Source organism: Melozone crissalis, unplaced genomic scaffold (assembly GCF_028551555.1).
Source record: "Melozone crissalis strain CALT ecotype California unplaced genomic scaffold, PUWL_Pcris_2 ptg000026l_1, whole genome shotgun sequence".
Lineage (NCBI taxonomy): Eukaryota > Metazoa > Chordata > Aves > Passeriformes > Passerellidae > Melozone > Melozone crissalis.
In genome coordinates this window covers 5,350,746-5,373,361 of record NW_026535804.1, presented here as the reverse complement: position 1 = coordinate 5,373,361, position 22,616 = coordinate 5,350,746, and the positions used below count along the sequence as shown (strand labels likewise).

The 22,616-nt window shown below is 47.7% G+C and overlaps 1 protein-coding gene across 5 annotated transcripts in view; it reads left to right on the top strand.

Annotated features, from left to right (window-relative positions):
- The first annotated feature begins 12,369 nt into the window (after positions 1–12,369).
- TNRC6C (trinucleotide repeat containing adaptor 6C) overlaps positions 12,370–22,616 on the top strand; it is a 104,766-nt gene continuing 94,519 nt past the window's right edge. For 2 of the 5 annotated variants that reach the window (XM_054278637.1, XM_054278636.1), the window contains exon 1: positions 12,370–13,570. The gene's annotated coding sequence lies outside the window, so the exon portion shown is untranslated. The remainder of the gene's footprint in view (positions 13,571–22,616) is intronic. The other 3 variants (XM_054278635.1, XM_054278633.1, XM_054278634.1) reach the window with 3 other exon arrangements.

Genomic DNA, 22,616 nt, shown 5'->3' with positions numbered 1-22,616 from the left:
CAGCAGCTAATGAACAGCTCCAGCGCCGGGAGCCTGGAGGTACCGCATTAACCGGACGTCTCTTTGAACTCTCTGATTTCTGGTGGGAAAACTTCATGGAAAAATGAGATTGTGTTTGTTTTCACAGCCTTCTGCATCTGTTTTTAAATATTTGCTCACAGTAGTTCTGGACTTTTTTTCTCTCTTTTTTTTTTATTAGCAATTAGCCTAATAAGGCACCTTTTCATTGCTTTGCATGTAGATTAACCACTTCAGAGAGTACAAAATAAACATTTTGTAATGCATGCGTGTATCTTCTGGAAAAGATGAGCAACTTGCTTCCACTGAGACAAAGTCCTCTTAACATCAGAGTTTTGCTCTAATCATTAGTGCCCGAGATTTTGTTGTTGTTGTTGTTTGTTCCTCTTTATTTCCCCTTACAGCATTTGTTAACCTGAATTTTAAACACAATTAATTCTTATTTAGCCAGTACATTTAAAAATATATTCTTTATAAGTAACAAATAAATAGCCTGAGATTGTGCAATTTCCTTCTGGTATCTGAGCATTTAGAAGATGCATCTCGATCAGCCTGGCTGGCTCTCCGTTGAAGCAGGAGCACAGCCAGGGAGTTGCTGTGCACTTTGTGGAGACCCTCCTTTAGTTCTTCTCCCCCACATTTGTAGGATCTAAACATTGTCCTCGCTTCTCTGTAGATGTGCCCGCAAGGGTGTGTCCCCAAGGATGTGTCCCCAGGATGTACCGCCAGGACCTACTCCCAGAATGTCCCCTCGAGGATGTATCCCCAGGATATGCCCCCAAGGATGTCTCCCATGATCTACCCCCAAGGATATCCCCCCATTATATCCCCCAGGATATGTCCCCCTAAGGATGTCTCCTAGGATGTCCCCCCTGATGTCCCCCAGGCTATCCCCATGGGATGTCCCCCATGATGTCCCCCAGGATGTGCTCTCATTATGTACTCCAGGATGTCCCCCCATTATGTTCCCCGGGCTGTCCTTCATGATGTCCCCCAGGCTGTACCCCCCATGATGTCCCCCAGGCTGTACCCTCCATGTCCCCCTAAGGATGTCCCCCCTGATGGTCCCCCATTATGTCCCCCCCTTATGTCCCCCCCTGATGTCCCCCGGGCTGTCCCCCCGATGTCCCCAGGCTGTCCACCGGGCTGTCCCCCTGATGTCCCCGGGCCGTCCCCCCGATGTCCCTGGGCTGTCCCCCCGATGTCCCCAGGTTGTCCACCGGGCTGTCCCCCGACGTCCCCGGGCTGTCCCCCAGGCTGTCCCCCCGATGTCCCCACGATGTCCCCGGGCTGTCCCCCCAATGTCCCCAGGTTGTCCCCCAGGCTGTCCCCCCGATGTCCCCCGGGCTGTGCCCCCGATGTCCCCGGGCTGTCCCCCCGATGTCCCCGGGCTGTCCCCCGGGCTGTGCTGGCTCCCCCGGGCCGGCCGGGCACGCCCCATCTCTAACACGATCAGCACTGGGCGCGTTCCCCGAGCAGCAGCGGGAACAATGAGCCTCTGTCCCAGCGCCGCCTCAGCGCGAACAAGAACCAGGCCGAAAAACAGAGAGAAAAACAGGAGGAGGGGAGGAGAAAAATCCTCATTTCTGAGCGAAGCTGTGCCCGTGTGCCCCTCCTGCCTGGGCAAACTGAGCCGCTCGGCGCCCAGCCACAGCATCACCTGCCAGCTGTGCCCAGGGACAATGTGAGGTTTTCCATCAGCCGCCCCCTCGGGGACCCTTCGATCCTCTGTGCCCACACGGCCCCTTTCCAGAGGGGTGACAAATTCCACATCATTGCAAAGGAATTTCCTTTCACTTCCCCAGGTACTGGGCCAGGCTGGGTGCAGCAGGGTGGCCCCTTCCCCGTTGGGGTCTCTGTGGGGTCTCTCTCCCGAGGGGGTTTGCTGTGCTGCCCAGGGGGCAGGGAATGCCTGCTCCTCTTCCTTCTTCTCTTCCTCCTCTTCCTCTTCCTCTTCCTCCTCCTCTTCCTCGTCTACTCCTTCTCCTCCTGCCATCAGCAAATGGGGTCAGTGCTCCAAACAGAGGGGGCTTTCCTGTGCTGCCCCGGGGGCAAGGAATGCCTTCTCCTCCTGCCATCACCAAAGGGGTCAGTGCTCTAAACACGAGGATAACCAAGCACTGAAATGGAGATGGGTACGTGGGCACCACACTGTCCCAAATCATGGAGTCACAGAAAGGTCTGGGTTGGAAGGGACTTTAGAGGTCATCGAGTTCAATCCCTACCATGGGGGGGTGGAAGTGCTTTCGCTGTTGTTCCAGGATTTTGCCTCAATGACAGCTGCAGGTTCTTGGGGAATTTGATCTTCCTGCCACTCTCAGGGCCTGGACAAGCCCAGGGTTTCCTGCTGAGCTGCTGGCCCTGCTCCAGGCTGGCTCCTCTGAGCACTCCTCACCCTGCAGGAGTGTGGCCCCAGCAGAGCCCAGGGCTGTCAGCAGGACAGCAATGACCTTGGACCAGCCAGGCTGAGCTGGCCCCACAGGATTAACAGAAAATCCACTCTGGATTTTCTTAGGAAAGGTGTTTTTTTGGAGAGAAGCTCTCAGGAGAAGGTCCTTCCAACGAGGCAGGAATCGAGGCAGGAATCGTGCTCTTCCCTGCTGCTTTTTTGCCTAAATCTTTCCCATGGGCCAAGCAATTAGTTGGTGTGACTCAGTGGCTTTGATGGAGCACTGCTGATTTACACCAGTTGATGAGCTGCTCTGATTTTCTTATAGAAAATCACAGTTAGGCTGTTACACTTAACCTGTACTAAACTGTGCATGAATGATTTATTGTGAACTTCTCATGCAAATGACATTAATAGACTCTGTCATACATAGGAGAAGATGCTAGAAGATTACTAAAAGCTGCTGCACTTGAAAATGTTTCAGAAGAAAATAATGTCTTATATTGTATTACCTGAGAAATCCATCTGATCTCCCCTTGAAACATGAACATGAGAGAACAGTGTGAAGGTTGTGCTGTTCGTATGTAGTACCTTGAGGCTGTACCAGAAAAGCTACAAGAAGTATTTTAAAGGAATAGATATTGATACCCAGAGCTGCATTACAAGCAGGGAGAGAGCTGTTTTCCTCACGCACATCCTTCACCCCGCCTCGTGATCCAGGAGTGTTTGATGACTTCAGGATCACACTGCAGAGAAGAAACAAACCAAAAGCAGTCCTGTCTAATTAACTGAACATATTTACATGTGTAAAACTCTCCTGTAGTCCTCGTAATGACTAATGCATAATTATGCACAGACAAATCCCCACAGTAAACACAAATATTTTTGTTTGTGATTATTTATCTCAGGAGAGCTTGGCAATTTGTCAGGGCTTTGCTGAGCTTCTCAGCTGAGCCCAGTGAGGTGTGGGCAGAGGGTGACTGCTGTGGTCACCCCAGGAGCCCTTTCAGCCATGCAGCAATAGAGGAGGGCAGCTTTGGGCTCCCAAAATGCCTCTGCATTGAGAAATGTAGATTTGTGGAATCACAGGATTGTTTAGATTGGAAAGAACCTTTAAGATCAAGTCCAACCATTAACCCAGCATTGCCAAAATCACCACTAGACCATGTCCCTCGGCACCACAGCTACATATCTTTTAAATACTTCCAGGGATGGTTTGGATTAAAACAAAGTATTTTGCAAGTTTATTCCAATTCCATGGAAATCCTGTGATTTTTCCCAATTTTAGGCAACATTCTCTCAATTTGACAACCTTCTCTCTTTTGTGCTGTCTCCCTCAGGTTGCTGGGATGGACCAGGCTCATGTGTGCTCATCTTGTCTGGATGTTACCAGGTGATGTTTGCCCACAGAGAAAAGCCATGTCCCAGTGGCACCTTCCTCTGTCCATGTTCAGTTCCTGAGCTGCAGGAGCCAAGCATGTTTCGTACTTTGTACTTTGACTTCAGCTTTTGCTGTCCTGGCTTACTCCAGGGCATTTCTGCAGGGACAGACAAACCTCCCCTACCCAGCCCCTGACCAGGGCCAGTTTGACATCAGCCCTGATACCCCTGGTTTCACTGGGGCTTCTGCACCAGAAAATCCATCCTGTTTTGATTCTCCACAGCACATTGTGGTGCTCTGGAAGGTTGTGGGGAAGGAGGGCATGGGGCACCATGGCCAAGCCAGCGCTGCAGCAGGTACAGGCAGGTGTGGTATGGAAACCAGAACATCTCTCTGTCTGTCCAGGATGGCCAAACCCCTGCCAGGGGGCTCAGAGACCCTGGCACAGAGCCCAAAACACCTGTGGCGTTGATTATGACCCATGGAGCAAATTACCAACCTTATATAAAGATCATCAAGCCACGACAAATTAAGTAGAATGATAGTGAATTTATCACGGGGTGGAAAAGTAGATTTTGGGGTTTCTGGTATGGGGGTTCAGGAGGCAAGATGGAGGGAACTGGGCATGTCCAGCCTTTCTCCTTCTTCTTCTTGGCCTCCATCTTCTGCTGTGATGTTGGCACTTTTGGATTGATTTGGAGTAGAAGCTCACTGTCTAACATAGGTGATAGGTATTGGAAAGTAATTGTAAACATTGTATAGGTAGTTTTTAGTATAAAGCCATAACACCACCCTGGGGGCAGGCAGAGTGCCTGGAACTGTCCTGCTGGACAGACCTCGACAGGGCAGGAGAAAGAATTTTATAGATAAGATGCAATAAACAACCTTGAGACTGAGAACTGAAGAGCCCTGACTCCTTCTTCAAGTGCTGGGCTGGGAAAAGAGACTTTCAAACTCTTCTCGGGGTCACTGATAAGCAGAGATCCTGACACTGTGGGAGCATCTGCCCAGTGCCCTGAGCATGTGTGGGAGCTCTGAGCCACCCCACTGGCGTCGTGTCTCCTCCCTGAGCTGCCATCACCCTGCCTGGGAGCTGTGTCACATCTCAGCCCGTGTTGCTCCTGCCTGAACCCCCCCAGGGCCACCAGGAGCTCTCCGAGCCCTCTGTGCCATGTCATCTTAATCCATGGAGCCAAGCAACCCCCAGTGATAAATTCATCACTTAGTCACTGGCTTTCCTCCTAAAATCCTCTTCAGGGAACAATTCTCCCATGTCTGATGCAGTGACTAATTGATAACTTTCTTTAAGGGGACTGCACGATAACTTTCTTTAAAGCAGTATATTATGATCAGTGGGTTTTCCAAGGAGTGTGCTGCTCTCTTAATTCTCACCTTCATTATTTTAATACCTCTGTAAAATGGATTTCTAATGGATCTATATTGCCATAAAACTTTAGGGATGGTGGGTGGGTGTCAATAAATTCTTTGCAATCCGAGCGGCTCCGCCAGCCGGGTAGGGAGCAGAGTGACAGGCTCTGGGGACAAGCCAGGTCTTGACTCAGGATTGCAGCTTCCAGCAGCGTGACCTTCCCTGATTTGACCCCATCCTGCTGTTTCTGAACACCTTGCAAAACTTCATTAAGCAACATGACTAGTATCTGTCAGAAGCAATTCTTTCTCTCCCACCTCCTCACTCCAGGGATAAGTCATATCAGCTCTGGCAGGAATACAGAAGCTGCCCTAGGTACAATCCAACCCCAAGTGTTGATACCTGGTGAGTCTGTGCAGAGCAGCAGTCATCACATCTCAGTGTTTTCACCCAAAGTTCCCAAGGCAGGTAATAAATGTACATTATATTGGCATCAATCCCCTTCAAAACGTCCTCTGCCACTGACAGAGAAGGAAAGCAGCAGCCAGGGTGCCCAGCTTAATCAAAAAAAGAAAGAAAGCAGTGGATGTTGTGGCCCTCTGAGGATTTTACAGAGGTCAAATTATTCCCATGTGTATTAGCCAGCACATTGGGAAAAAATTCTTTACCACTGGGTCCCATAAAAACTGCCCAAAAATCTCATTTTTGTCTCATCCATAGGGGCTATCATAACTCATTTTTACCTTGAAGACTGAAATTGCCGGCCCAGCAACGGCTCAGGAAGGAGCTGCAGCTGTAAGCATTGCCACTCTGCCATGCTTTACCCTGAAGAGCTCCAGGATTAGGAGATGATGGAGGGAGGGTGATGTCCACACTCAGCACATGTGACATAAAGAAATCCTCTGACAGAAATGGTGGGGGCTGAAATCTGTTCTGTTGTTCCACTGCCAGCATGGGATGACTGGATATTATAAAGACCTGCTGCAAAACCCCACCAAAGGCTGGTTTGCCCTGAGGAAATGGTGTTGGGCTGCCACAAGCACTGCTCAAACCAGTGTGGGAACAGTGCCTGGCCCGAGGTTTATTTTTTAACTTAAGCATTTGCAAGTTCTTTCACCACTGCTTTAATGTCTGATAGGGTGCTAGGAGGTATTCTCCCTAGCCCTGGTTTCTGAAGAGTTTTCATCCCTTAGGTGCTTCTTGGGTGCAGCTGTTTGAGCTGCCAAAAAAGGTCAGACTGGTGGATACAGCAAATTAATCTTTTTTGTGGCCCCAAATCTGCTTTTTATCCATTGGAGTGAGAGACTTGCAAACAGGTAGGAAAACCAAAAGCACCTTGACTTTTGAGCACATCATGAAAACAGCTCCGGTGCTTCCCATGTGCAGGAGGCTCTGTGTAGGGTGAAGATAAAAATCTACAAGCTGAAGGAGACTTGGAAAAACCTTTTTTGGAAAGACTTCTTTTCAGCAAAGAAGCACTGGCAGCGTCCTCCCAGTTCATTGAAATGTTGGGTAATCAGGGTTTTTTCCCTTTCTGCTGCAGGATTTTTATTACAAACACTTGGCTTGGTGCCCCTGTCAGTACCAAGGGTGACAACTCCAGTATTTCACTGGGGTTCTCATGCTTAGCAAGGGTTTTCTGTGCAAAACCAGGGATTTCTGTAACATTTGCAGTGCCTGGATGATGAGCACTGCCTGTGCCACTGAAACACTCTGTGTCTTCCCTTTGCTTGTTCCAGCCCCCTTGTACCAATAAGTGATGACCTAAAAAACAGAGGAGGAGAGGCTGATTAATGGCAATACTTTTATCCTCAGAAGCACAACGGGAAATTTGCATCTTTGCACATTCCTCCAGCCTATAGACTTATCTCAAGGTGCCACATTCAAAGGTTCCAACCTCTAAATCATTTCTTCCTCTACCCCAAAATAAGCTATGGGGCAAGCAAATCCTGGGCTCTGAGCCCTCTGTTCAGGGCAGATTATGTATTTATTGTAAAACAGCTATTGATAATAAGCAGAACGTGTTATCACTGCTGTTGTGGCAGGCAGGGTAGGGAGTCATGTGCTTCTTGCTTGCTTTTTGGCCTCAGGACACTTGTGTTCCTGTTTGTACAATAGCTCTGCTTGGAGAGCAAGAATAAAAAATGCCATGTTTTCCCCCCTGCCAGATTGCTGTTTAGCATCGTGCTACATCTGTCTCGTGGGAAATACAGGTTGGAGACTCTTGGGTTGGGGAGGGAATTGAATCCAGATGTTGTGTTTTCTGGGCAAATGTTTCAAGCATTTGGTTGTTACACAAAAATAAAAAGGGGAACCAGCTCATCCAGTGCGGGGTAAAAGGTGAACTGGTGTTTTCTGGGCAAGTGTTTCAAGTATTTGGTTGTTACACACAAAAAAAAGGGGAACAAGCTCATCCAGTGCAGGGTAAAAGGTGAAGTGTCAGACTCCTGTGATGATGCTCACCACAGTGGGTTTGCTGATGTGAAATGTCTGTGCCAGGCATCAGGAGGAACATGGGGTACCAGGTTTTCAGGAGCTCTTTCTGCTTTGGGCCAGTGCCATGAGAGGACATTTCATAGCTCATGTGGAGGTGTCACAGCAGGGCATGGTCCCAGCAAGTGGGAGGAAAACATGGGGAAAGAAACATAAGTTCTGAAAGTGAGTTTTCCAATAAAAAAATTATGTGTAAGTTCAGTAATGGTTAAATCAATGGTTGAATCAAAGACCTTTGAGGTCTTTTCCAATTTAACAATTCTGTGATTCTATTTAAGTGTTCACCCTAAGGACAGCATTTGTGGTAGGGTGGCCAGGGAGGTATGTGTTTGCATCCTTCAGAAGGACTTTGTACAAATTGTTTGCACATTCATATTTTCATATTTTCCTTGGAAAACTTGGGAAGAGCCTGTGGTGTCCTGGATCCTGGCTTCCCAGAGTGATCCTGCCCTCTGAGCATCACCTCAGACAAGGGAGAGCCTTGGAGCTGTAGCTTCACTTTGTGTGGGCTCTGGGAAATCCTGTTCAGCATCAGAGACTGGATTCTCCTTAAGGAATGGGGCTGTTTGTGTCACTGGAGCACGGCCAGTGGGCTTTGATTTTAATTTTGTGTGTGCTCCTTATTGCTGTGTTGTAGCTCCACATTTCTCTTTGCAGAGAAAAGCAAGGAACAATTCTTCCCAAGAATATTCTTATCTCATTTGCTGTGCCTGTGTTTGTGCAAAAGTAGGATGCAATATGGAGATTGTTTCCCCACAGCGATGATGTTTTGTTTCCTTGGCCTGTCAGGGCCAGGTGTGTTTGTGTGGGGACTGTTGGGTGGCAGTCACGAGATTTAGTGCAATTGTGTGCAGGGTTGAGTGCTTGGCAGGTTCAGTTTTAGATGTATAGAATAATATAGTATAATAAAGTAATTAATTAGCCTTCTGATATCCATGGAGTCCTCCTCATCATTCCTTCATCGTTGGGGCCTTCTCAGCACAGCAATACTGGGTAGGAACTGCAAGAAATGCCGGGTGATGATTTTGTGCTCGGTTGGGTGATACAAAACCAAGCAAGGAATATTTTGCCTGGGTGTTGAGCCACCCCAACACAGCCCCTGAACGTGTGAAGACCTTTGCTTAGCTCGGTTTTGTCACTCTCAGCAGAGAAAATGCTGTATCTGTGTGAGTGCCTGGCTCTGTGTGCTCAAAGCCACCTACCCTGGGGACACTGTGGTCGCAGCCCTTTCCCTGACACACAGGCAGACTGGGCAAGGAGGTTTGCAAGGCAGCAGAGGAACTCCTCACTCCTCCTGCTCTGTGAGCACTGAGCCCTGGATCATCAGTCCCTTGGCCTCCCTTCACCCCAGCTGACATCTGCTCTTACCCACATGTGACAAAAGCACTGCCTGGGTGCTGGGGGGAAGGAGAGCCTTCAAAGGCAGCAGGAGCCCCTGATGGTTCTGTGCAGGAGCAGCTCTGGAAAAACACAGCTCTAGGAGAAGCCTGTGCCCTGCCAGGGTCCTGCAGCTCAGGGCAATTAGGGGACAGATGTGCCATGAGTGGTGACAGCAGCCACCAGCTGCTACAGAGCCCCAGGTGCTGGGGGGACAAACCCACCTGGATCTGTGTGAGCCCCCCAGGAGAGTGGCAGGGCAAAACCCCAGTGGGACACCAAAACAGGGGAGAAAAAAAATCAAATTACATTGGATATAGCCCTGTATTCAATGGCAAAGAGCTCAGGTAAGACAGGAAAAGTTTACTAGAATGTGTTTTTATCCATCAAGGACAGTATTTCAGAACAGGGGTGTCAAACACAACAGGCTCTCTGTGGGGCTGTGGTTATATCATGCTTTTGGTGGTAATTTCTCCAGGGCCAAGAAAACAGATTAGTACACAAATCACTTTCAGTTTTATTCCATTTTGACATTTCAGGGTCTCCAGCAACTTGGCATCACTCTGCGAAGCCAGAAATATTTGTGTGTTAAGAGTGTGTTTTGAATTACAAATAGTTCACACCACGGAATTTAGGGGACCAGGAACATTCCTGGGCACAATTGCCAAGCAGAGTTTTTGGTGCAGGGCAGCCTCCTGTAGGTGCATGTTGTGCCATAAACATGACATCTCTGGAGTGAGAAAGGCAGAACAGAAGAAATCTCCTTTCCAAAAGGAATCTCCTTTCCAAATCTCCTCGGAAAGCAGCAGTGGTGCGCTGCTGCAGCTCGGGGGCGTGTTGGGAAGGAGTCTATAGGTGCTGACCTACATTTAAGTGAGGAGAGTGGGGGGGAGCTCAGCCGGCCCTTGGGATGACACAAGGGCATTTTCCCTCCAAGCCAGGTCTGTCACCAGCCTGGCGTATGAATTCACTCCCGGTGAAAGGTGCCAGACTGACATTCAAAATAAGAGAGGGGGAAAAAAAGAGCCTTGTTCTTAATAATTCTTTCTCTTCTTTGTGCTGATGAAGTACAATGGGACATTTAAATCTGATTTTTATAACATTTTGCATTGCTATAGATCACGGTCTGACCTGGAGAAGACACTTTGTTCTGACTACAATGATCTGATATTTCATATTTTAGTATTATATTTTTGTCTTCCCCGTAGTGTTTCTGTTGCATTCTGGCACAATATGGGCTCCCTCCAGTGGTCAAGGGGCTCCGGGCTCCCGGTGTCGTTTGCCCAGGGGCTGGCACAGGGTGGCTTTGGGGTTGGCATCACAAATGCCAAGGGGAATCATGCTGGGATTGTAATTCTTTCCCCCCAGACCCCCCCTGCGGATGCCAGGCAGCAGAACCACCCCTGCTCTGTAACCCCTGCTCCATTCACATTTCAGATTTCAGTGGAACCGCCCGAGCAAATAAAGATTGAGGCTCTGGATTTCCTTGCAGTTCCAAAAACGTTCGCTGCAGAAGGGGGAGAGGAAACAAGAGAGGAGAGAGAACCGGAGAAGATCTGCTGGAAGACCCAGACACAACAATTTTTAGCAAAAAAAAATAGACTCTTTTTTTTTTTTTTTTTTGCATTTCACTCTTCCCGTGGTATTTTGAGATCAGACCCTGACTTTCTCCTGACAGAAACAGTTAATGTGGTTATTGTGGGGGACAAGTCAAGCGCTGCCACTCTGAAATGTGACATTTCCATGTGTTCAGCCAGGGTTGCATTTCAAACACCGGGATTATTTTTGGAGTCCCCGTTTAGGACGGGGATCCCCTCTGATGGCCCTGAGCCCAGCAGGGCTGTGCGGGGAGGTGCCCTGGAGGGCAGGGCCGTGTCCCTGGGTACCCCAGAGTGTCCCCAGGTGTGTCCCTGCAGTGTGTGCTCACACCTGCCACAAACAGGGGGGCTCTTGGGGTGCAGCAGGGATGTGTGTGTGATCCCCCTTTCCACCCCTGGACCGGCCCCACAGAGCCCCAGCCCGCGGGAGGGTGTGAGGAGGGGTGAAGGCACCGACCCCCATTAGCACGAGAGTGGGGGGAACCCTTCTGCACCCCTTTATACCCCTTTGGGGGGGTTCAGATCCCCTGCCACCCCCGTTCCCAGGGGATGTGAGGAAGGGATGAACGCACTTAACCCTGCTTTGCGGTTTGTGGGTGTGAATGCACCGACCTCCATTTGCAGGGGGTGGGGGGAGCCCTCTGCACCCCTTTATACACCTTTGGGGTCTTCAGCTCTCCTGCACCCCCGTTCCCAGGGCTTGTGAGGAAGGAGTGAACACACCTAACGCCGTTTGCCGGTGTGTGTGTGAATGCATCGACCCCCATTTGCAGGGGTGGCGGTGAAGCCCCTCTGTGTCTTTTGGGGGGGGGGAGCACAGCTCTGCCGCTCCCCCACCTCTCTGCGGGGGTGTGCGACGGAGGGGTGAATGCTCCGACACCCATATGCACGGGTGTGTGTGTGTGTGTGTATGTGCATGTTTTGCACCTCTTTCGCACCCCTTCTGGGGGGACACAACCCCTTTGGGGGGCACACTTTTCTCTCGCCTTCTCTCTCCCCTCACGCACGGGGTGGGGGGCTGTGCGAGGTAGGGGTGAATTGCCGTTCGCCGCCGTTGTCACGGGGGTGTTGTGTGTGTGTGTGTGTGTGTGTGAGAAAGCATCGACACCGACCTGCCGGGGTGGGGGTGACCCCCCTATACCCCTCAGGGCTGTGAGGGGATGTGGGGGGGTGTCACAGCACTCTCCCCACTCCCCCCGCGCGCCTCGGCGAGGTGGGGGCGTGGCCCGCGGCGCGCGCGCGCGGCCTCACCGCCGTTTGGCTGCGGCCGCCGCGCTCATTTGCATACCGGCGGGGGCTCCCCCCTCCCCTCTCCGCGTCACGTGGTCGGAGGGGCCGGGTCTGTGGTGGTGGTGGTGGTGGTGGCAGCGGGCGGGGGGGGGGAGGGGGAGCGCGGCACTTCCTGTTGGCGGCCAGCGCGAGAGGGGGCGCGCGCGGAGCCGCCCCGCGGTCTCGCGCTGCCTGGCGGGGCTCTGTCAGTCAGCGACAAAATGGCCGCGGCGGCGGCAGCGGCGGCAGCGGCTCCTCTGCTCCCCAGGGCGGCACCGGCGGCAGCGGCGGCGGCGGCGCGGAGGAGCGGGGGACCGGCCCGGCGGCACTGAGCCCGGCACCGCCTGCCCTGCCAGCGGACGAGGCGAGAGCGAGCGGGAGAGACGGCGAGCGACGCTGCGTTCCCTCCCCCCTCCCCTTCAGCACCCCGGCGGACCGACCGACCCTGCCCGAGGCGCTGCTGCGGCTCCCCGGGGACACGCCGCCGCCTCGGCTGCCCCGCTCCCCGCCGGTCCCTGCCGAATCCCTGCGGAGCGCACGGAGAGAGCCGCGGGATCGCCCCGCTCCCGCCTGCCCGCGGACCCCGCTGCGAGCCAGGCACACAGACTGTCGGGTTTCCCCGCTCCCTCCTCCCTCCGTGAAAGACTTTGCTGGATCCTCCTCCCCGGATCCCCTCCCCGCGCTCGCTCCTTCCTGCGGGAGCGGCTGCCGGATCCTCCTCCCGCCGCGGATCGCCCGCGGGGTCCCTGCGGAGCCGCGGACCCTCCTCCCCTGGCAGAGCCTCCGCTGGATCCTCCGCCCCCCCGGAGCTCCCGGCGGGATCCTCCTCCTGCCCGCAGCCCCATGTGAGACTCCGCATCCCCCCGTGCCTCCGCCGTGCTCTTTCAGTTGGGTTTTTTTTTGTTGTTGTTTTTTTCCACCCCCTCCACCTTTTATTTTGAAGGGGGGATCCATCTTAAAACTCTTTTTCTGGATCCCGGTTTCTCTTTTTTTGATTTGCACTTTTTGAAAAACCCTCAGATGCTCCTCCATGTGGACTGAGAACCCATCAAGACACACACACGAGAACTCATCCCGATCAACTCCAAATCCTGGCTTTCCGTGGGTTTTGCTGCAACACATGAAAGCAAACTTGTATTTAAGACACACTCGTGCAGAAATTTAGCTGGGGACTTGAACGTGTATTTTGTCTTGGTTTCTTGGTCTTGGTTATTTTTTTGTTGTTTTATTTTTCTTTTTTTTTTTAATTTTGCTTCACTGGAAATCAAAAGCTTGTTTTGGAATTGGACCTGCTTTTGCTGCACTTCTCCTCTGGGCTGGATAACACTGAAGCTCTTTGCTTTTCTACTTGGATAGTGTATTCCTGTTGATCTGTTGGGTTTTTTTCATCTCCTGTGTGGCAGACTTTTTTTTTTTTCCCTGAGGGGGGTAAACAAACGACGACAAAACAACAAAAAACTTAATTTTTTTGGCCGTGTGAGATTTTTTTCGTATTCATATTCGTGAAATTACGGGTACACTTACAAAATAATTGAAAAAAAAAAAAAGAAGCATTAAAAATAAGAAAGGAACACGTCAGAGAGACCCTTACACGGTAGACAAAATACTCACTTGTTTCCTTACAGCAAGACTGAATCGAAAGCTGCCAAAGAGCCCCATAAAGAAAAGACTAAAAGGTAAGAAGGGGTAAGAGCATCTCTTAATCCGGGCACGGTAGAAGTTAGCAGGGGAAGAGACCTGCAAAGCCGGTGGATTGCTCCTTTTTCACAAGTCTAAACTAGATTATTATTATTTTTAAACTGTTTATTAGTCAGCGAAGCAAGAAACACCCCAAAACGTTTCAAAATCTCTTTTATTTTTATACGATTTTTTAAAAATACGAGCAACCTCCGGATATTTTTTTTAATGGTAGAATTAACTGGGTGTTTTTTCTGTGTCCGGAATCGCTGTTTGTCCCCGTACAGCGAGCAGAAAGTGCCATTTGTGAGCGTGTTGTGCCATTCAGACATGACATGAAGGCAGCTCCTGCTTCAAGGCACGGCCGTGTGCTCTTGCTTTAGAACTTACACGTGTGAAAATTATCGCACAGCTCCTTGGAAATGATCCCAGGGCTGGAAAATTGTGGGCATGGCCCGCAGTGCTGCCCTGTGGGCGAGCTCATGAGCTCCAGCTTTGTCCTTCATGGCTGCTTTCTCTTAAAAGTTCAAATATCTAGCTTTGGGTTATTTTTCCTCTTTTTTTTCCCCCCTCCGCGTAATGAGATTGTGAGGATCCGCAGTAATTTTCTCCTGAGTATTCACAGAGAGATCTTCGTCTAAACCTGGAATGTCCAGGGGGAGAGAGAATATTAAACAGAGTTTATTCCTTTAACTGCGACGCAGAAGGGGAGGAAAATGGGGAGGGCTCAGTTGTTAACCTGAGAAATCTTGAAACACTGGAAGTTTATTAATTGTTCGAGGCTTCTTTGTTTGTATCACAAGTTTGTGTCAAAGGTTAATCTTCTTAATATGTAATTAGTTGAAGGTTCAATTATGGGATTTATTGAACTCAATTGGGTTTCCCCCCCCTCTTTTCCCATTAAAAATAATACTGCAGGTCTTTGTGACTAGTTTATTTTCTGCTACAACTCGAGTGTATCTGCGAGATGAGATTTATTCAATTATTCTAACAGCCAGTTTAAATTTAGAAATAATCTTTGGGACGTCATACCCATGTGTGTTGCATATTTTTCCCTCTCGTTTGCATATGTATGTATCTGGCAAATTATGCTAATTTATGTACAGAAATTTGCTGTGGACATTAGGCCGGTTAAGGTAATTAAAATTCCAATAAATCCCGCTGTTAGTGGTGCAGAGCTTTAAATCAGGTGGGTGTTGGTGGTGCTGTGGACCTGAGGACAATGCCAGAGCGGAGGAGCAGGAGAACATCTGCACTGCTGCTGGGTGCACTGGGAGAGCCAGGCACGGCTTCCAGATCCTGCCCTCCTTCCCTGCGGTGGGTGGGGTTTTTTGGGTCTTTTTTTGGATTCCCTAACGAATTTAAATGGAATTTCCTCTTAGATATTACGTTCTAAAAAAATAATAATTTCGAGAAGGTGCACACGGGTTCTCACTGCTTCCCCTGGTGTTTCCCAAGGAAATAGGAGGTGACTTGCAACCTGTGCTTAGCACATCACAGAGTTTCCTTCCCGCGGTTCCTGGGCTTCAGGAATCCCGGGGATGTCTGGCTGGCTGCTCCTGTGTGTTATTTGTGAGCTCAAAATGGTATGTGCTGAGCAACAGCCCCCGGATGCGCTGGCGTCCCTGCTGTGGCTTCTGGAATTCTTTCCAGAAGGTGAAAGCAGCAGTGTCAGCCCTGGATACCCCAGTGAGGAAGCGGCTCCAGCCTCTGGAAGCTCGGGCTGCTCTGGGGAGCACTTGGTGTTTTTTGGCTGGGATTCCTCGTGGATAACCTGGCTGCTTCCGAGCCCAGGAATCAGTCTGTGAGAAAAAACCAAAGCTGTAGTAAATCAGATTAATTTCAACTTTTTTAGGGAAAATGAGTGCTTAAGGGCAGCAGCAGTAGTGTAATAATGCCTTGTGTGGCTTTGTCCTTATCTTCAAAGGGGAGCGGATCATTTCTGAGTGGAAGTGATCTGCCTGGCTTCCTGAGATGAGGAGGGTTCATTGCAATCCAGCCCCCGGAGAACAGGTGCTGCCACGGGGAAAACTGCTGCAGCCAGGACTTGCTCCAGGGCGAGAGGGGTGGGCATTAGTAGGGGCTCATTTTAGCCAATATTTTTTATTTTTGTCTAATGTTTTTGTTCATAGCAATGAAAGAAACAAGACAAATCTTTTTATTGACAGCTCCTCTGGATTGCAGCAGGATATATTCATTTTTCTATGTGTGGATTCCCATGTCGACAGATTCAAGTCTGGGATCCATCAGCCTAAGAGCTGTTGTGTGTGTGCTGTACATCAGCTTTGCAGCACATGGATTATTTTGGGGCTGTCAGCGGTGCAGGTTGCCAGTCCCAGTGCTGGGAATGTCCTTGTGGGCAGCCTTGGGCTGTGCCATTTCCCCGCTGGCCACAGCACAGTGGAGTTTGCTCTGGGACACTGCCCTTGGGCTAAAAACCGTGTGGGGACTTGGAAGTTCACCTTCAGCCATGGGATCTTGGCTTCCTCCGAAATCTGTCTCTGATCGCGTGTGAGTGGATGGGTTTGCCCATTGCAAAGCCTGCTGGACTTGATGGGATCAATGAAAACCCCACCTCCGCCTTAATTTCTGGTTTCTTCTCCAGGATTTGTCTTTTCTAATAACATCTCACACTCTGCTTTTAATAAGTTGAGGTCTCTCACTGATGTTTGTAGGAAGTAAGGTAATTCTGTACTCTTTTTGGTTGAAAGACGTTTTTAAGACTTTGGAAATAATGACATGGAATTTCCTTAAAATAAGAAAAACAATTGGGCATAAGACTATTTTATTCTGAAGATTCTTTGTTGAAGCTCTCAAAGCTCTTATGTTCCATACCTTGCCAAGTATGGACTAACAATAAAACAAGATCAAGTGAAAGGTTTTGTCAAGCAGGGGTTTATAATCTCCTTGTGTAGTCAAGCAAACTGTTGCTGAGTGGCAGTCTTATAGAGAGCATAGCCTTAAATTAATCTAGAAATAAACCCGCTTATTTTTCAGTTTTTCATTCACTTCATTCAGAAAGGCCAGGGATTTTATTGACAGAGTTACTGCCTGCTGTTCACTCAAAATGACCTGGACCTCTGCAGCCCCTTCAGATGCTCCGTGCCATGGAGACTCCTTTTCTCTTTCATGTTACATTTATTAAAAGCCCAATGGCAGCGTTTACTTTCAGTTTTAGCTGTGAAGACTTAACCAAGAGCGGGGGATGTGGGAACGGGTAATATGTTAACTTAGCAGCTGGCCTCGCCGAGATAAACATGCGCTTTTCCAAATGCTGTCATCTGGCCCCTTTCCAAAACAAGCTGAAGGAGGAGGTCAGGGGTGGAGCCATCCCCTGCTTCAGTAAAAAGAGGCTTTCATTTGGAAAGAATTGCCAGATCGCATTGACTAAAAGAACTGCAGATTTTAAATAAAATGACCAAACCTTTCCTGAGTAAATCAAATGGTCTCTCTTGATGGCTTAAATTTAAGTGCCTTGTTACAGTGCTGCTTCTCTTTGAAGGTTCAGCAGCTTCAGTGCAGAGTGCATATTTCTGCATTTTTTTTAAAAAATCAGTGTTTTATGTAAGACTTTGAACATGACAACTGATAAAAAATGTATCATCTTTGGTAACAGTAAGAGACCTGCAACACAAAAGTGCTATTGTTTTAATTGTTTAAAATTCAGATTACAAGATAATGGTAATACCATTAGAAGGTTTCCCCTTGGCCTGGAAGCTGCAGGTAGGAGTGTGTCGATCCTTCAGTATTAAAGATGAATGATAAGGAAACCTCTTAAATGCCTGTGACGCTGCAGTCTAGCCAATTTAGGATCAGCTGATGCCTTCTAGTGATAATGGCTTGAGGTTTTCAGCTGTATTATGAAGATATCAGCCAGGGCAAATAGTGTTTAGAAGAGAAGTACACTTTATTGAATGGGGAGATGATCTAGAAGTGACAGTAAATTGCATTACTAAATGATCTATGTGCTCTGTGCGTCTCTTCACTGGCAAATGCTGTTGGTAAAATGAAAGATGGTTATTCTTAATGTATGAAAGCAGAGGAATCAAAGTATTATTTGATCTCCCTTTAGGAATCTGTGCTAGTTAGGAAAATTGTCAACTGAAAGCATGGCTAAGTTGTGCATCTTAAATACCAGAAGGAGATATACTTGGGCTTATTTTGTCATTACTTAATCATGTAAGTAATTCCCAAATACAGTTACAACTGTGTTTTCTGAAACTTCATTTGTGCTCCTTCCTACCTTGTCACTAATATGTTTTAAAATCTCCCGCCCAAGGTACAAATGTCTGGATTTGATCTTAAAGAAACTGGCACCGAGCAGTCCCTGTGCTCTTTGAGGTCGTGTCAAAGATGGTGGAAAATGCAGCACTACTCTAAAACATGCATCTGATTCTTTTGTCTTATTTTTGAAGAGAGTAGCATGTCTGTCTCTTCCTCCCAATAAAAAGGCTTCTGTCACTGAAGGCAGCTGTAAAATCACTGGCTGTTCGTGCATCTCGAGGTTCAGGGTACCAGGCAAATCCGAGTGAGTTTTGGTCTCAGCCCTGGGTGTGAATCAGCGCTGTAATTTTTCAGCACTGAGGTCTCGAACGTAGTTGTAATTCAAGTTCATAAAATATTAGAAGCCCTGGCGGTCCTGAGGTCTGGTTTCTGGAGCTCTTCCCCGTGGGTTTGCAGCCAGGGATGGCTGAGAGGGAGAACAGTTATCTGTGCTGCAGCAGTGATGGTTTATGGCTGGGTGCCCAGATTGTCTGGCTTTGCACACAGCTTTATAGTTTGCCTTTGAGGGCTGTGGAGGAGGTGGAAGTCATTTGTAATAAACAGCTATCTGCAGCCTGCTTTTTCTGGGGTTTGAAATGTACAGCCATTTAAAAAATTGCAAACCAGATGTACATTTACTTAGATTTCAGTCCAGAGCCTCTATGTTTTAGGAGCTTGGTTATGAGAAATGATAACAATTGCTTAATGCTTTGTATTGAAAATACCTGATAGTTATCCCTTGGATGTTTGGGCTGTTTTTTAAGCTCTGCATTGCTAGACAATAAGATTTTTCAGGTGGGTTTTTTTTTTATTTGAGAGAAAAATTGACTTGTCAAATCGGTTGGCATCCTTTGTGGTAATTAAGCCCCAGAGAAAAATATGTTTATATATCAAAATAGTTATCATGCAGCTACCAGCTATAGGCTCATTTAGGAAAAGATAACAGCCACCCCCCTTCCACAGTAAGGAAAACAACCACCCTGGGCTATGTTTAGTTGCTGCCCATGGGTGTTTTCAGAGGGAGATCCATTCTTCCCTCTACTTCTCTCCCCCAGCTCCTTGTTTTGGGGTCTGTCCATGTTTTCCCATGCTGATTTTCTGTAGGGATGGTGCTGCCGCCTTTGTTACAGTGTTGCCCAAGAGGAGTCTCTTAGAATGGCATTACCTGATTTTTCTTGGTTGTGCTCTTTTCCTTCCTATTCCTTTCTTCCCTTCCCGTGCTCTGTATGCACAAAGTTTACAGTTTTCTTTCTCATCCTGCATTTCCAAAGCTTCCCCGTGGGAAGTGGGAGAGCTGTTTGTTTTGGTGGAGGGATGGGGAGTGCTTGCTGCGGCTTGAACACGTTCTGGGTGGTCAGTGTGTCTGTCCACAGATCGATTGTTAGTCCAGGCTGACTTCTGCCAAGTCTATTTTAAGCTCAGCCAGATATCTGTGTTGTGTCAGTTTGATTTCAGTCCTGCTCAAGCCTCCGACTCTCAGGTCTTTGAGCTCTTCAGAATTCCAAAGTGTTTTCATGGCTGATGCCCGCGTCATTCATTGGTGCTGACAATGGAGATCCTTGTTTTTAAACAGTGGCTGGTTACTGGTAAACAAAAGAGCATCAGCCCAGTGCTTTAACACAACCCGTTCTAGAAAAAAGGAGCAGTTCAGGGAGAACGCCAAGGGAAAAAAATAAAAATCAGCTGTACGGATGCATAATGTGCTGACTGCCATTTTCCTGTGTTCCTACAAGGTCATTCATCGACCATGAAAGGTGCTCTTGGTGGCGTTTGTGATGTTTCTGCTTGAACTCAGTGTATGTTCGCAGTAGGATGATCTTGAGGATGATCCTGCACATGAAATATGGAGCTAAAAACTTCAGTAGCACTGCAGGCATAACCTAATGAGGCTGTTTGTAAATCAAGTAAATCACTCATTGTGTTACCACTCCGTGTGTTACCAAAGGCGGGAGCAGGATTCCTCATTATCTCTCTGCTAACATCGTTCTGTCCATCTGCAGGTCTCAACTTTCCTCTTCTCTCAGTGTTTTTAGTTGCACTTACCAAGTGCCCAAACTTAACAGAAGAGAATTGCTCCCAGTGTTTCTATTGTCTGAGTTTTTACCACATCGTCAGCTTTCAAATGGGTGCTACCCTGAAATTCTTTCTCTTACAAAAGATGCTCCATCTCTGCAAATCGAATCATCCTTATCTCCTTCTGGTGGAATGCTGTAAGTGCCCAGTACTCATTCCTGTTTTGTGATGCAGAAGAAATTGTTCTTAGTTAAAAATAACCTGTTGGCATACATGTGCTGTTCGCATCTTCCTGCCTGTGAAATTATTTGGTTTCTCTTAGCTGATGTAAACTATAATGAAGTATATGTTTATCTTGAATCTTTCAAAAATAAATTATAATGGGGAATGCAACATCTTCTGATAAGGAAGGAGGAGAGCCTAGTGGTAGCAAACTAAATGTTATTTAATGTTTTCTAGTATGATCATAATAAAATATGTCTGATCCAGGTGTGGAGCTAAATTTGGTGTCTCACAGCAATAGAACTGCTGCTGCTGAGGAGCAGTCTCTGTATAAATAGCTCTGTTTCAGGTGAAAGATTTATTATCTAGGACTTGGTGGAGCTTGGTGAATGTGGTGAATTTTCACTATTTCTATTCTTCTAGTCAATCTCATAGAATCAACTCCTTCACTTGAGAAAAGAATGGTCCAAATAAGTCTCATTACACCAATAGTGCATTAGAGATGTCAGTGTTTATACTCTGCCACCACATTTACATGTAATAATTGAATAAAGCAGTGGTTGGCTTAGTGGATGGATGTTTACGCAATGATTTGCGTAAAAAATAAAAACCCTTTAATTTTTTCTTAGAAATCCTCTCCCTTAACTTTAATTTTTTCTTACATTTGTGAGAATGAAATGTACTTCACAGATCTCTGGGTGAAATACTGCAGTGATGACAAAACTCATTGCTTTTGAAGCCAACAACCCAGACTGATAAAATCTTTTTTATCTGGGTGATATTGCAGCACTGATAGTCCACCTGCCCTGAAATTGTGCTTCCATCCTGCCCCATCCCCAGTCCCTCAGTCAGCATCCAGACAAGCAAGAGCTGCTTTTTCTGGGATTCTGGCTGCATCTACTGATCAGATATCATACTTGGAGACATATTGGATATATTTCTGAGAATATTTGCTCCCCTGGGCATTTCATGCACTAAATGAAGGCATAAAATAGTTATTACTAAGATCATAATTGACCATAAATTGATTTCCAAAGTGGTATTTACTGCAACTAGTTTTCCTGTCCTGGAAGATCATTTATGGCTATTTCCTTTGCCCATCTCTCTCCCACCCTGCCTCTCCTCCCCCGTGGAGCTGCTATTCATTTGCTAAGTTGAAAAATGCGTGATGGCCCATTCTGATGCTGGGTCTGATATTCTAATTTATGCTTTTAGTATGGAAAGTGAAGAGAGGAGCAGAGAAGTTTATTTCCATTAAGCACAAGTTTTAAGGATTACCCTTTCAGCACCGCAGAGCTAATCTTTTAAACTCTGGTAGGTCTGTGGAAGGAAAGGTGGATGGATTATGCTGTTTCCTTAATTTTGGATGACAGGATAAATCTTGAACTGAATCCAGTTTCCAGCCTAAAGATAGGTACAGAGGAATTGTTTCTTATCTTACTCAAATTATGCTGCCATCTTAATTTTCAAAACAGCCTTGCAGCTGAAGATGCAGTGGAACAAAAACTTTAAAGCTTCAGAAAGTATTTTCTTTAAGTTAAATGACATGATTAGGGTGAACAGTGTGTTTGGATTTTTGCAGTGAAATACAAGGAGTGTATAAAGTGCACAGACCAAGTAGATTTTCTTCATTTGTGTTTAAACTTTCAGAAATTCGCAGTGCACAACTTTTAGTACAGTTTATTAGTCTATAGTGTGTTTTGTCTTCCTTGACTCGGATCAAATTTGGTGTTAACCTCCTGCCGAGAATTCCAGGACCCCTGACATTTTATTGTGACTCTTGATTAGCTCACCAGGGTTCCTGCTAAGAATTCTTCTTTCATTCATTTGATAAATTGAATTCCCTATTCACAGTGCCTTTAAATAGAATGGTATTTGGAAAACTTGAAGACAACAGCTTGAATGTTCAATGAGCTCACTCAGCAAATTTCAAAATGCAGCAGAAGGAAATTATGGGTTTGTGTATTCTGAAATCTTCTAAAAGAATAAACATCTTACAAAAAGTTAGATCTCCATCCTCATATTTGCTTTGACTGTATTTCCCATTTGGTTTCTAAGACAAGGAGTTTTTTTTGACATCTCTTTTCCTTTTTTCATCTCGTTTTGCCTCGTTGTGTCAGCAGCTGTGGATTTAGCTCGCCTTAGTTTACCTGTGCCTGTGGGAGCAGGTGTGGTGAGGTGACACAGCACAGAGGGACACAGGGACTTCAGCTTCCCGAGGCAGTGTGGGGAGAGAGCACCTCATCCTGTCCCCCCTGGGCTCTGCAGCATGAGCAGCAGTGTCCTTATTTTTTCCTGATTGTAGATTTGGGGACATCCCTTCCCTGTGGGGCTGCTGTCCTGTGATTCCCCCCTCCAGGTGTCTCTGTGGGGTGCAGCAGTGTCCTGCATCTCACCCACCTGTGCCCCCAAGGTGACACCTGGACATCTCAGTGCTGTGGTAACAGAGGCTCACCCCCTCTCTTCCTAGAGATTGGCTTCTGCAGCTTCTGCCACACATCTAGGAAATGATTTTAATGTCACAGGACAGCCGAGGCTGGAGGGGAC